The sequence below is a fragment of the Triturus cristatus genome, chromosome 4_1 (assembly GCF_964204655.1).
Source record: "Triturus cristatus chromosome 4_1, aTriCri1.1, whole genome shotgun sequence".
Taxonomy (NCBI): Eukaryota; Metazoa; Chordata; class Amphibia; order Caudata; family Salamandridae; genus Triturus; species Triturus cristatus.
Window position 1 is genome coordinate 550380882 of NC_140585.1, and position 13395 is coordinate 550394276.

At 53.6% G+C, this 13395-nt stretch overlaps 1 protein-coding gene across 9 annotated transcripts in view; it reads right to left on the bottom strand.

Annotated features, from left to right (window-relative positions):
- The window catches only part of UPF2 (UPF2 regulator of nonsense mediated mRNA decay), a 1571752-nt gene that overhangs the window by 1392851 nt on the left and 165506 nt on the right, over positions 1-13395 (bottom strand). The gene's annotated exons all lie outside the window — the stretch shown is intronic.

The following is a 13395-nucleotide window of genomic DNA, read 5'->3' on the forward strand; positions in this document are numbered from 1 at the left end:
ATCTCTTTTGGATTTAGGTCTGGTATGTACCAATTGATCTTTCAGCTTCTGTGTTCTCTTAAATGCAAAACACAGACATGCCAGGTTCATAGAACCCATATTCAGGATGTTCCAGTGTCTCATACTAATGTTTTTGATTTTGTTTGACAGGGAGTGAAGGTGGTCATGCAGGTGATGATATCTTCAGTAGTTTTAGTGGTTTTTCTAAAAGGGCTTCTCAGTTATTTTTGTAGGCCATTTTCTCTGTGCGTTTGATCACCCTAGTTGGGTAATTCCTTGTTAGCAGGTTGTTGCTCAGTGTTTTGGCCTTTGAGTTGTAATCGTTCAAAGTGCTGCAATTCCTCCGTATGTGTAAGAATTGGCCTAACGGTAAATTTGTACGCATTGCTTTAGGATGGTGGCTGTAGAAATTGAGGAGACTGTTGCAGTCGGTCTCCTTCCTATAGGTTTTTGTGTGAAGTTCCCCGTGATTGATGGGGATAAGGAGGTCCTGAAATAGTAATTGTTTTTAGAGTAGGACAGCGTGAATCTGAGGAAGGGATCCGACATGTTCACCCAGTCGTTAAGTTCATGGCAGCTGGCTTCCTCACCTTTAAAAAGAAATCTCAATGTTATTAATTTACCGTTTCTAAGTTACGATGTTACTCTGGTATGGATTTGAAGGTGTAAATATGTTTCTGATGGATACATCTGCCAGTGGATTCCTCACCTTGTGAATATCCCCTGCGCCAGCATTCCACGGAACTTTTCTTTCCCAGCACTCCACGTCGACGTGGGCGACGTCACAATGCGCCGGCTCCGCTCACGACTCCGATCGACCAAAATGACTTGGGCCCGGTTTTGGCGAATCTTCCTCAGAACCCGAGGAATCAAGGGTATGGGAGGAAACGCGTAAAGGAGTTGTGAGCCCCAACTCAACTGAAACGCGTCCCCCCAACGCCCCCTGCATCGGATACTGGAGACTGCAGAATGACGGGCAGTGCGCGTTCTCGAAAGTGGCAAACAGATCCACCCGAGGAGTCCCCCACGTCCGAAAGACGTAACGAACTACCTCCGGATGGAGCCTCCACTCGTGGTCGGCGGAGAACTGCCGACTGAGACTGTCCGCACGCACGTTCAGCACCCCGGCCAGATGACTTGCCATCAGACAAATCCGATGGTCCTGAGCCCAGGACCATAGACGCAGGGCCTCTCTGCAGAGACAAAGAGACTCCACTCCTCCCTGTTGGTTTATATACCACATCGCGGTCGTGTTGTCCGTCAGGAATTGAACAGACTGACCGCGAAGGGAAGGAAGGAAGGCCTTGAGCGCCAAACGAATCGCCCGCAATTCCAGAAGGTTGATGTGAAGCAACCTTTCCTCTGGAGACCAAAGTCCTTTGATCTCCAGATCCCCCAGATGCGCACCCCACCCTAAAGTGGATGCATCCGTGATCACCGTGGCCACCGATGGAGGTAGATGGAAGGGCTTTCCTTGAGACAGATTGCCCTCCACGCTCCACCAAGACAGATCCGCTGCAGCTTCTCCGGAGATCTTGATCGACTCCCCGAGATCCCCGTTGTGCTGATACCACTGCTTGCGGAGACACCACTGGAGCGCCCTCATGTGCCAGCGTGCATGGTTGACCAACAGAATGCATGAAGCGAACAGACCGAGCAGGCGAAGGACCTTCAGAACTGGAACAACCGCTCCATTGTGGAATAAAGGGACCATCTCCTGAATGTTGAGAATCCTTTGAGGAGGAGGGAATGCTCGACACACAGTAGTGTCCAGTACCGCCCCTATGAACAGGTTGCGTTGCGAGGGCACCAGGTGAGATTTGGGTACATTGATCGAAAAACCCAAGTCGAATAACAGTTGAGATGTTACCTGCAGATGATGTTGCACCATCTCTGGGGACTCTGCCTTCAGAAGACAGTCGTCCAGGTAGGGGAAAACTGGAACCCCCGACCTCCTGAGATGAGCAGCCACCACTGCCATCACCTTCGTGAAGACTCGAGGTGCGGTAGTAAGACCAAACGGGAGGACCACAAACTGGTAGTGTTGAGCCCCAACCGTAAAACGGAGATACTTCCTGTGCGACTTCAGGATTGGAACATGAAAGTACGCGTCCTGCAAGTCGAGCGACACCATCCAGTCTCCTTGCTGCAACGCTTGAAGAACCTGCGCAAGGGTCAGCATCTTGAATTTCTCCTGCTTCAGGTAAAAATTCAAGATTCTGAGGTCCAGAATCGGACGCAACCTTCCGTCCTTTTTCGGAATCAGGAAATACCGGGAGTAGCAACCCTGACCCCTTTCCTGCTCTGGAACCACCTCTATCGCACCCTTCTGAATCAAGGCTAAAACTTCTTTCTGCAGGAGAAGTAGATGGTCTTCCGAGCAATAACCTTGGCAAGGAGGGTAAGGGGGAGGAAACTCCCAAAAGGGAAGGGCGTACCCAGTCTCTACGAGGTTCAAAACCCAAAGGTCTGTTGTAATAGATTTCCAACCCCGTAGAAAGTAGGACACCCGACCCCCCACAGGTCTTACATGATCCGGGATGGGGGATCTAGGGCTGCTTCCCTGAAGCCTCATTGGGAGCAGAGGAGGAGGGGTTGCGACCAGATCCTCTCCGACCCTTTTGTCTCCCTCTATAGGACTTATAAAGGGGATTCTGCTGCTGTTGTTGCTGCTGCTGTTGGGGCTGCCGGTAAGAGCGAAAAGACGATCTTCCAAATCCCCTAAATTTTCGAAAGGACGAACCCCTAGCAGGAGCTTGCAGACCCAAGGACTTCGCAGTCTGCCTGCTATCTTTAAACCGCTGTAGGGCAGAATCCGCCTTTTCCCCAAACAGCCTCTGTCCGTCAAAAGGCAGATCAACCAGCGTAGCCTGCACATCAGCTGAAAACCCAGAGGTACGGAGCCAGGCCTGCCTCCTTGCAGCAACAGATGACCCCATGATCCTTGCCACAGAGTTCGCAGTGTCCAACCCTGATTGGATAACTTGTCTGGCAGCCGCCTGAGTGTCCGACACAACCTCCAAAAAGGACGACTTATCCCCTTTAGGCAACTTAGGGGCCAAAGACTTAATGGAGTCCATTAGTGCATGCACATAACGTCCCAACAGACATGTGGCATTAGTTGATTTCAACGCCATACTCCCCGTGGAAAAGGTCTTCTTGGCTGCCCGATCAACCTTTTTAGATTCCCTGTCAGCCGGAGACTGAGGGAAGGCACCCGAAGCATGCTTGGAACATGAAGCCTGCACCACCAAGCTGTCCGGAGAAGGATGAGTGGACAAGAAGCCAGGATCCCCTGGTGCAACCTTGTATCTTCTTGCCACCTGCCTACACACCGCCGGAGATGAAAGGGGTTTCTTCCACACCTCCAAGTCCGGCTCCAAGATGGCCTCATTGAAAGGCAACAAGGGCTCTGATGACGAAGTTGGAGAATGCAACACCTCTGTGAGCAAGTTGGATTTGTACTCCACAGAAGGCAGTTGCAAATCCAAAAGTTCTGCCGCCTTCTTGATTACCACATGATAAGGAGCTAATTCCTGAGGCGGAGAAGACCTGGCAGATGCATGCTCCCACTCTGGGGTTGTATCCAAACCACTAGCCTCATCAATACCTTCGAAATCATCCGAGGAAGAGTCAACTTCACCTTCTTCCACATCCATCCGATATCTTTTTTCCTCCAACACCCTCTGGGCCTCCCTCCTCGACCGGATCCGAGGGGCCGACGTCGACGACGCCGTACGCGGCGTCGGAGGAGCCAAAGGTACCGGAGTCGGCGGCGCCAAAGGTGGAGTCGGCGGCGCCGGACGCGGCGCCGATGGAGTCGGCGTCGGCGTCAATGAAGGCTCCGAAGCCCGCTGGTCCTTCAGAGGTCGAATCGGATCCCCAGGCGGCGCCGGAAACTGCCAAGATGGCGCCATCGGCATAAAGGGCATAAAGGGGGCCTGAGCGTACTGCTGCGGCACCCCTAGTGTAAATGCCATCGGACCCACGGGACCAGTAGGTGCTCCGGATGGGTAGGCTGCCCTATTAAAAATGCCATACATAGCATTTAAGAAACCGGTAGAATCAGTACCTGGAGCCGGGAACGGAGGAAAAGCAACCGGACCTGTACCTCCTTGTGGAGTCACCGGCATCGGCTCCACAGTATCTTCAACCGGAGCCTCAGACTCTTCAGGCACCGGAACAGACTCCTCCTGCTCATCTTCATGCAAGGAAGCATCCGACTCCACCCGTTCCGGAGTCGACTCCTTAGACGGATCCGATGACCGCGTCGGGGACTGAACCGGAGTCTGCTTCTTCGAAGGAGAACACCTCGGTGACTTCAAAGGTGAAGGAGAAGGAGACAAGCATTTGCTCCGGCGTCGAAGGGGCGAAGCCGACCTCGACCTCGACTTCTTGGACCTCGAGGACCAACGTCGAGAAGAATGTTTCCTCTTCTTGTGGTGCCTCTTCGACCTCGAAGACGTCGACGACCCCCTCTTCGACTTCTCCTTCTTCCTTCCTCTCTTCTCCTCACCGATCTTCTTCATGAAGAGCTTGGTCTTCCTCTCCTTGAGTGCCTTCGGGTTCATGCTCCTACAGCATCCGCACTCCTCCATGTCATGTTCCGAAGAGAGGCACCATAAACAGTTCTGGTGTGGATCAGTCATTGACATTAGACCTCCACATTCCCTACAGGGCTTAAATCCCGACTTCCTAGTCGAAGACATACTGGATTCAACAGATTAACACGGCTAAATTACAAAGTAGCCAACGAGCACTGGAAAAAAACCGTTGCGCGTCGAAGGCGCGGAAAAAAGGGAACTGACGTCATCACGCCGACATGGGCTTCTTATGGCTCCGGTGACGTCGATCGGAGTCGCGAGCGGAGCCGGCGCATTGTGACGTCGCCCACGTCGACGTGGAGTGCTGGGAAAGAAATGTTCCGTGGAATGCTGGCGCAGGGGATATTCACAAGGTGAGGAATCCACTGGCAGATGTATCCATCAGAAACATATTTACACCTTCAAATCCATACCAGAGTAACATCGTAACTTAGAAACGGTAAATTAATAACATTGAGATTTCTTTTTAAAGGTGAGGAAGCCAGCTGCCATGAACTTAACGACTGGGTGAACATGTCGGATCCCTTCCTCAGATTCACGCTGTCCTACTCTAAAAACAATTACTATTTCAGGACCTCCTTATCCCCATCAATCACGGGGAACTTCACACAAAAACCTATAGGAAGGAGACCGACTGCAACAGTCTCCTCAATTTCTACAGCCACCATCCTAAAGCAATGCGTAAAAATTTACCGTTAGGCCAATTCTTACACATACGGAGGAATTGCAGCACTTTGAACGATTACAACTCAAAGGCCAAAACACTGAGCAACAACCTGCTAACAAGGAATTACCCAACTAGGGTGATCAAACGCACAGAGAAAATGGCCTACAAAAATAACTGAGAAGCCCTTTTAGAAAAAAACACTAAAACTACTGAAGATATCATCACCTGCATGACCACCTTCACTCCCTGTCAAACAAAATCAAAAACATTAGTATGAGACACTGGAACATCCTGAATATGGGTTCTATGAACCTGGCATGTCTGTGTTTTGCATTTAAGAGAACACAGAAGCTGAAAGATCAATTGGTACATACCAGACCTAAATCAAAAAGAGATCAAACACAACTGATCCTTACGGACGCTACCCCCAGTAACTTCAAATTACTCATACGGATCCTGCTGCGTGTGTCCCCTCACCACACACTCCCAAAAAATGATGCTGGGCAATACATTTGCATGGACACAAAGACAACACACCAACTGCAACACCAAAAACTGTTTGTACCTCATCAACTGCATTTGCAGCTTCTACTATGTAGGCATGACTACTAGAAAAATCAAGACCAGGATTGGGGAACCCTCCGCTGTGCACACAATGGTACCAGAATGTAAAATCACTTTAACAAACTAAAACACACACCAAATGACCTACAGTGGACAGTACTGGAAGCAAACACAGCATGGGATACAACTTCGCTGTTCAAGAGAGAACAGCGTTGGGTTTTCCGCCTTTGCACACACAAACAAGGCCTAAACAATGAGATTCCCTAGACTGAACTGTGACCATGCATGATTACTCTCAGTGAACTCCAGTGCAGATACCATCACTACGAGTACTACTCATGAACTGCATTGTCAGAAGCCCAGGATCAATAACCCCCCTCCTTTTCTCTTATTTACTGTTTCAATCTGATCCACCAGAAAAAATAATATGTATGACTACCAGGGTGTGTAATCAGTTGTGATTTTGATGAAGAAACTGGACCATCCATATTCATTTGGGCGAGCCTTCTATCTAAATACTTGGTTCAACCATCGATGATGGACCACGAAAGATATGTAATCTTCAGAGTGAGGATTATAATATACACTTTACACACTAATAGGTACCATTGATCCCCACTGGGTAATTGTAGAGTTACTGATATATACACCACTAATATATGGCCACCATACATGCACAGCAAGTTCTAGTCTAATAAACCATGAAAAGATGGCCACCAGACATGCGCAATGACTTCAGCCCTGATAAATCAAGAACACGCCTACTCATACCGCACACCTCCTACACTAGTCTTTGACCCGGGCGAGCCTAGGGACAGGGTAGGTGTACCGTACTGGGAGCACTTCAAACATGCGAGTACAACTACGATCCAATAGCAGGGTTTGACAGCGGATGCAATCTGGCTGCTGCAAACTGCTAACCTCTTCTCTTTTGTTCCCACAGGCTTGCCTCTGCCTCGACCAATAGAACATGGTTTCCCACCTTACCGGTATGGAGATACATACTGGGCTAATGGGAGTGCCTTGACTCACACGATTGCATGTCATACTTTTTTTTGGATGCATGCTCCAGATCACTATTGTTATGAAAGTTGCACATGGATATTTAACATGTTGAATACCCGAAAACTAATGTTAACATGTATGAACAATACTACATACTTTCAAATGTTGAAGTTTTTATTGCCTTATATTACTGTCATGTCTATTCTCTAGGACAATACTGATGAGTACGACTGAAAAACTACTATTGTGCCAACTATAGGGATGTTGGAAAGAAACACAAGGAAACAAAACCTGGGCACACATGGGTCTACCCATGGGGACTCAGTACCCAGATACATGATACCAGAAGAACAAGTTACTAACCTTCGGTAACGATGTATCTGTAAGAAACATTAGTTAGTTAGATTCCTCACCTTAGAATATCCCCAGGCGTCAGACTGGATCCGGAAGATTTTTCGTCAGCAATACCCCTTGCGCGTCGCTAGGCGTCGTCTGCGGCTCCGCGTCCGTCGTCGGCGTCGTGCGCCGGGATGACGTCGTCGGAGTACTTAGACGCCGCCCTCGCGCGCTGACGTCAGTTCTTGTACATAGCCTTCCGCGCCAGGAACGCAGAGCCATGCAAAGACCGACACTGGTGCCAAAAATAAAATCTAGGGGCCTGAAAGGACAACCTTAACCCTAGATGTCAGTTCGCAGAACGGGGAGGATGGGAGGGTCGGTGAGGAATCTAACTAACTAATGTTTCTTACAGATACATCGTTACCGAAGGTTAGTAACTTGTTCATCTGAAAGAAACACGTTAGTTAGATTCCTCACCTTAGAATAGATACCCAAGCAATACCATCCCCGGTGGTGGGTCTGCGAACCAAGATCACACCAGAAAGTCCTGGAGGACAGAACGGCCAAAGAAGCCATCCCTCCGGACTTGGCTGTCAAGGCAATAATGCCTGGCAAACGTGTGTAGCGAAGCCCACGTCGCCGCCTGACGGATGTCCTGCAAAGGGACTCCCCGTCCCAAGGCAGTAGTAGCCGCCGTGGCCCGAGTAGAATGGGCGCGCAGCCCAACAGGAGGGTCCTTTTTAGCCAAGGAATAGCAGATTTTTATACACAAAACGACCCACCGAGAGATGGTTCGTTTGTGCACAGCTTTCCCCTTCTTAGCGCCCACGTACCCAACAAAAAGCTGGTCGTCCACCCGGAACTGTTTTGTGCGGTCCAGATAAAAGGAGAGCGCACGTTTTGGGTCCAGACGGTGGAGCCTCTCTTCCTCTTTGGAAGGATGCGGAGGCGGAAAGAAGGTGGGCAAGGTGACAGACTGCCCAAGGTGAAAAGGAGTCACCACTTTAGGAAGAAAGGAGGGACGAGGCCGAAGGACAACCTTGTCCGGATGAACAGATAGGAAAGGAGGCTTTGAAGATAAAGCCTGGAGCTCACTCACCCGTCTAGCCGAGGTGATGGCTACCAGAAAAGCAGTCTTTAGAGTTAGAAGACGAAGAGGGCAATTGTGAAGAGGCTCGAAGGGAGCGCACATCAGGAATGTCAAAACCAGATTCAAGTCCCACTGAGGCATTACAAAAGGGACAGGAGGGAACGTGTGTGTAATGCCTTTGAGAAAGCGTGTAACCACAGGGGACTTGAAAAGAGAAGGCTGATCAGGAAGCCGCAAGAAGGCGGAGATGGCAGCAAGATAACCTTTCAGGGTGCCCAGGGCAGAGCCCTGCCGGGCCAGAGAAAGAAGGAAGAGGAGAACCTCAGAAAGAGGGGCGGAAAGGGGATCCACAGCCTTTGCTGTGCACCATGCCACAAATTTGTTCCACCGGCAGGCGTATACCGACTTTGTGGAGGGACGCCTGGCTGCCAGAATGATATCACAGACTTCAGGAGGCAAGTCAAATGGCATCAACTGCCGCCGCTCAATCTCCACGCATGGAGGTGGAGGCTGGACAGGTTCGGGTGGAGGACCGTCCCCTGCTGCTGCGACAGAAGATCCTCCCGAAGGGGCAGTCGTATCGGGGGATCGGTCAACAGACTGAGTAGCTCGGGATACCAGTATCTTCGTGCCCAATCCGGAGCCACCAAGATGACTTGGGCCCGGTCGCGCCTGATCTTCTTCAGCACTCTGGGCAGAAGTGGTATAGGCGGAAAGGCGTACAACAGACTGCAACTCCACTCGTGACGAAAAGCGTCGCCGAGCGAGTGCCGCCTTGGAAATTCCAACGCGCAGAACTGCTGACATTGCGCGTTCTCTTCGGTGGCGAATAGATCTAACCAAGGCTCTCCCCACTGCTGAAAGAGGCCTTGCACCACTTCGGAGTTCAGACGCCATTCGTGATCCATCATGCACCGGCGGCTGAGTTCGTCTGCTCTGGCGTTCAGAGAGCCCGCCAGATGTTGAACCACCAGGGTGACGCCCTGGTGTTCCAGCCATGTCCAGAGGCGCAGAGCCTCCTGACAAAGGGTCCACGACCCCACCCCGCCCTGTTTGTTGCAGTACCACATGGCGGTGGTGTTGTCCGTGAACACCTGCACGACACTTCCCCTGACAGAGGGAAGGAAGGCTTTCAGTGCAAGCCGGATCGCTCTCAACTCCAACAGGTTGATGTGGAGACGAGACTCCGCCGGAGACCAGAGGCCTCTGATCTCCGCCTCTCCCATATGGCCACCCCATCCCAGGAGGGACGCATCCGTCACTACGACATGCTCCGGTTGGGGAAGGGAGAGGCTCTTGCCCTTGACCCACTCGCGGTCCGTGAGCCACCACTGCAACTGCTGTGCAGTACCCTCCGAGATCAAGACATGGTCGGACAGGTTGCCGTGATGCTGGGCCCACTGAAACTTCAGGTCCCACTGCAGAGCCCGCATGCGCCGCCTGGCGTGATGCACTAGTAGGATGCAGGAGGCCATCAGCCCCAGAAGCCGCAACACTAGCCTGACCGAAACCCGGGATAGAGGCCGAAAGATGGGAATCAGGGCCTGTATATCCCGGACCCGCTGTTCCGGTGGATGGACCCGGAACTGCGCCGAATCGAGAACCGCTCCGATGAAGAGGAGCTTCTGAGAGGGACTCAAGTGTGACTTCGGCACGTTGATGGAAAACCCCAGCAAATGCAGGAGATCCGCCGTAGTCTGGAGGTGGGAGACGACTGCCTGGGGCGAGCCCGCCTTCAACAACCAGTCGTCGAGATAGGGGAAGACTGGGACCCCTGATCTGCGCAGATGAGCTGCGACCACCGCCATCACTTTCGTGAACACCCGAGGGGCACTGGTGAGGCCGAAGGGGAGCACGGTAAACTGAAAGTGCTCTTGGCCCACCGTGAACCGCAGGTAACGCCGGTGGGCCGGCAGGACGGGGATATGGAAATATGCGTCCTGCAAGTCCAACGCTACCATCCAGTCTCCAGGGTCTAGGGCAGCTAAAACCTGAGCCAACGTTAGCATCTTGAACCTTTCCTTTCGGAGGAAGGCATTGACGTTCCGGAGGTCCAAGATAGGGCGCAGGCCCCCCTTGCCCTTCTTGGGAACCAGAAAGTAGTGGGAATAACAACCACGACCTACTTCTGGACTCGGAACGCGCTCGACGGCCCCCTTGGCCAAGAGAGCCGAAACTTCCTCGCGGAGAAGATCCAAATGATCCCCCGAGATACGGTGGTGCTGCGGTGGCATGGCTGGAGGGGTCGTCTCGAAGGGGAGGGAGTAGCCCCTTCGGACGATTTGCAGCACCCACCACCTGTCCGATGTTATGGACCGCCAGTGGAGCAGGTGATGGCGAACTCTGCCGCCCACTGGCGTGGTATGGGCCTGAAAGCTCGGACTAGGAAGGCTTTGAGGCGGATGCTGCCGGGGTGGATGTGGGCTGACCACGTCGGCCTCCATTTCCGCCACGGCGGAAGCCACGTCCGCGACCGCGCGCAGGTTGGTTCTGCGGCTGGTGGCTTTGCGGACGTGAGGAGGCGCCCCTTCCTTGGCCACGAAAGGGGCGAAAAGCGGAGGTGTGCGCCCGCGGAGCCGAGAGGCCCAAGGACTTGGCCGTAGCCCGGGAGTCCTTAAAGCGGTTCAGCGCACTGTCCGCCTTCTCACCAAACAGGCGAGTGCCATCAAAGGGCATGTCCATGAGGGTGTTCTGGACATCCCCGGAAAATTACGTGGACCGCATCCAGGCGTGGCGGCGGAGCGCCACCGTGGTGGAAATTGCCCGACCTAGCGAGTCCGTGGTGTCAAGCCCACATCTTATGGCGTGCCGTGCTGCATCCCTCCCATCGGCCAAAGCCTGGGTAAGACGCGTCCGGACCTCCTCCGGACACAGGGGCAGCACGTCCTCCACCGTATCCCACAGGGAATGGGAATAACGGTCCAAGAGACAGGCGGTATTTAAGGACCGCAGGCCCAAACTAAGGGACGAGAACAGTTTCTTGCCAAACTGCTCAAGTCTCTTGGAATCCCGGTCCGGCGGAGCGGTCGGGAAGGAGGATTGGGAAGTAGAGGCCTGGATAACCAGACTCTCGGGGGTGGGGTGTTGGGACAGGAAACTGGGGTCGCCCGGAGCAGGGCGGTGGCGCCTGGCAACGTTCCTATCCACAGGAGGAACTGTGGAGGGCTTGGACCAGGTGCCCTGCAGAACGTCAGTGAGGGCCTCGTTGAACGGCAGCAGAGGCTCAGTGGAGCTTGCTGAGGTTTGAAGCACCTCAGTGAGGATGTTGGTCCTCACAGCCACGGCAGGCAACTCGAGCCCAAGGGCCTCAGCCGCCTTGCGCAGCACCACAGAAAATGCTGCACCCTCCTCCGAAGCCACGGTCGGAGGAGAAGTGAATCCAGCGTCTGGCGAGGTGTCCAGTCCGCTGGCCTCCCCCAGTTCATCTGCCCAGTCCTGAGAAAGCTGTGACTGAACAGCCAGAGGGTCCTCGAACCCCTCCCAGTCGCCCCCTTCTTCCGATTCCTGATAAACAGGAGGAATGATCGGAACCGGACTGTAGAGATGGTAGGACTCTAGCGGCGTCGGATGCGGCGTCGGCGGACGCCGTGCCGGCGTCGGGTCCGGATGAGGGCTAAACTGGGGCGTCGGCGTCACAGGCGTCGGCGTCGGTGGCGCCGGTGACGGCGTCGGTGGTTCAGGCGTCGGCGCCGGTGGAGGAGTGACAAGGTCAACCGGCGTCGACTGGGGCCCAGGCATGGGCCCCGCGGGGACCTGCGGCGTCGAGACCGGAGTCGTCGACGGCGCCGGGGCCGGAGCCGCCGGCACGCGAGGTCGCCCAGTCGAGTCCGCGGGGCCCGAAGGCGCGCCAGCGGGCGTCGACGGCGCCGGGGCCAGGCTCCTCATGGCCGAGAGGAAGGCACTGATCTCCGCCGGCGCCGCGTCAGCCCCAGGGACCGGAAGGTATGGGGGCGGACGCGGCACCTGCGGCTCCGCCGGAGCCGCGGGGGTGGAACCACTTGGACCCTCGGCCGAGTCGCGCGACCGGCGAGGGGAGTCCGAAGAGCGATGTCGCCTCTTGGACTTCTTAGAGTGTTTGGACTTACCCGACGACTTGGAGCCCGACGATCGATGGTGGCGTCGGCTAGGGCTCCGCGAGCGATCCTTGGACCTCCTCCTGGACCGGGATCGCGCACGACGCGGAGCCGAGTGGCGAAGCTCGAGAAGCTTGAGGGACCGCTCCCGCCTAGCCTTCGAAGTCAGGGCCTGACAGTCGTTGCACGACTCCGCGTCGTGGTCGAGGCCTAAGCAGTAGAGGCACCGGCGGTGGTGATCGGTCACCGACATCAGTCGATGACAATCTTCGCAAGCCTTGAACCCAGGCATCCTACCGGCACCAGATGTCGACAGACAAGGATCAAAAATTATCAAAAAGATTTAGTCAAAAAAGACTAAAAGGGGTAGCTCTCCCGGATCTGCGCTTACTGGCGCGGAAAAAAGAAGAACTGACGTCAGCGCGCGAGGGCGGCGTCTAAGTACTCCGACGACGTCATCCCGGCGCACGACGCCGACGACGGACGCGGAGCCGCAGACGACGCCTAGCGACGCGCAAGGGGTATTGCTGACGAAAAATCTTCCGGATCCAGTCTTACGCCTGGGGATATTCTAAGGTGAGGAATCTAACTAACGTGTTTCTTTCAGATACGGAATATACGGATTATGATTATTATTTCCTTTCTATTTCCCCTCTTTCTTTCTAGGTGGGGCGATTTCTATAACCAGACCATGCATGTACCACCCACATAGGGGGAAACCTAGCATGCCAATATCAAGTGGGTAAGTTATTTCACCCTTTTGTTTGGCCCTGAAGAAGCACTGCGGATCTTGCATAGACCGGAGAGGGACAAAACATGTTGACCCACACTAAATTACACTAGCTACTTAGGCACATCATTGACCTTCGAAATAGTGCTCACAATCTTTGTCTTTTAACCTGACAGGGTTATAGAATAAGGATGTGTTTGACATCTCCTCACCACCACACTCCACTCACTCATTGCCCCACTTTTGACACCCTTGACGGCAACCAAATAAAAAGATATTTGCCAAAGTGACCCTTCGGGGGACCCATAGGGCATTGCAGCATC